Consider the following 2,416-nt stretch of genomic DNA (forward strand, 5'->3'; position numbering starts at 1 on the left):
TTCAGAAATAATGGAAACTACAGCACACACAAGAATAAAAACATCACTGGACTGAAAAACAAGATATCCAAAATGATCAATAATTTGATTTTAAATAGCAAAAGTCTGGATTACAGATGGAAGACCAGACAAAGTCCAATTGGTCAGAAGGTCAGCTAGATGTTTAGGTTTAAAAAGGTGTCATAACTGTTATATCAACCATTACTCCCTTATAAAACTACCCTTAGATGCAGAGTAATCAACAAATTATCTTGTTTAAGCAACATTTCTAGGGGTTCACATGTGCCCATTCTCTAATTGCTTGTATAACATATATTCCTTGTGCTCCTGAACTTCTTGGTCCACAGGCTTTATTGGGCCCCCACTTGATCAATAACATCATAGTCATGGTGTCCCTGCTTCTATAACTGAAACAGTTGCCAACACACTTGCCTTTGGTCCCAGATCCATTCCCTCCACTGCCATCTGGTTGATAAGTGAACAGCAACCAGTTCCAGAAAGAAAGGAATAATGGACTGACTTGTTGGAGCACAAGATGAGGTCCATTCCAAACAGTACCAAGAGGCTTCCATGCTGCTGGCGTATACAAGCCATACCCAGTATCAACTTGAACATGTTTTTTCCTGCACTGTCTCATTGTAGCACCTCTTCTGTTGTGTGGGGGATTTTCCTAGTTGTTGACGTACACATTCATGTGTGTGTCAACTAACTCACAACTTAAATGCTCCACATATTTTTGTGGGTATTATAGAACGTCTGCTCTAGGAGGAAGAGGAGGAGGATCGCACATCACATCCACAGACTTCTTTGTCAAACATAAGCCTTATTCGACGATCTCTTCTCATTTGCAATATATGCTATCATGATATAGGGTAACTGTTCATTCAAGTCAGTTCAGTTGGAATAGCTCTTCCACAAACTTCTCAGTGAGAAAATCCTCCCAATCGGCTGAGTGTTGTTGTCACGGTGGTATAAGTGGTTTGAACGCCCATATGGTGTCCAGGATCTGGACATTCAATGAATGGACAGGGTCTTACTATATAGTGAGACAATCCATCTGTGTGTCTGTATTTCAGGCCCAGGGGATAATCTATAAGTAAATAATATTTCTGAAGCACTGTTGTCTGCATCATATATTTCAGCAAGGCATGTTCAACTCAAATAGTGTACTTTGTACCTTACAAATACTGTTGAAAGTGTTGTACAGCAACTGCAAGCAGTTCTTTTTTAATTGTTTAGTATCTGAATTCAGGAACCATAATCATATGACTAGCATATGTGATAATATATTCTACCTCATTCTGCAACTACAATAACACTGCTCCAATTACTTTATGCTTGCTTGCATTTCTCATTCTATTTGAACTGTGTTTCTGTTTTAGTGAAAGCCAATTATAGTGAAACAATCTTGTAGAAGTCGACCTCAAGCCATGAGTTATATGATGCAAGATTGAAGAAACTTTAGGCTTTTCATTTGGTCACAGGTTGAAGCCTGTCTCTCATCACTGCTGTTTTAGCAGGGTTCATAGACATTTCTTCTGTACCTACAATATCACTAAAAAATTCCACTTCCATAAAGATGAAAACATGATTTTCCAATTGCAATTTCAAGCTTGCCTTTTTTTATCCACTAGAATAGCATTGTCAGGTTTTCAGATGCAGACTAAACACTAAAGCACCATCAACATCGATCAGACACTTCTCCCATTGCAGCTCCTTCAGTGAAAGCTTTATCAGCCTCTCAAAAGTGGCAGGCAAGTTACAAAGGCTTAATGGAATGATGCAAATGTCATACAAGCCATCTATCATGCTGAAAGCAATATTAGGTCTGTTTTTGCCATCCAGCTCAACTAGCTAGTATCCAAACGCTAGGTCTAATTTATTGGACTACCAGGCCTATTTCTATGCTTCCACACATTCATCAATATAGAATCTGGATGCACCATCTTTCTTCCTATCAATCACTGCTGGAGATTAGCAATACATAGGTATTCAGGAAAGCCTGCAAAGTGTTGTTTAATTGGACTTGCACCACTTGTAACTTAAGTGTTGGGTGTTTCACAAATACCTCAGCATATTTTTCCAAAATGTCAGTGAGTTACTGCTCCTGTATTGAGTTTAGCTTGTCTGCACATTCCTCAGCTAGTCATCCGCTGTTCTTGTGGCCGGTCTTGTCGATATCTGATAACCTACTATGGAATATCTGTTTACCAGTTACACAGACAAAACTGTATGGTAAACTTCAAAGTACATCCATCCCAATGGTGGCGATGACTACATTTATTCCCCAAGCAAAGCCTCTTAGACATAGTCAAAACCTGACCTATCCATTCATACTTAGTTTATTTCCATTCATCCTAAAAAAGTTTGTCTGTCGGTTTGTTTGTTTGTTTTGAATTTCGCGCAAAGCTACACG

The sequence above is a fragment of the Limulus polyphemus genome, unplaced genomic scaffold, assembly GCF_000517525.1.
Source record: "Limulus polyphemus unplaced genomic scaffold, Limulus_polyphemus-2.1.2 Scaffold3208, whole genome shotgun sequence".
Taxonomy (NCBI): Eukaryota; Metazoa; Arthropoda; class Merostomata; order Xiphosura; family Limulidae; genus Limulus; species Limulus polyphemus.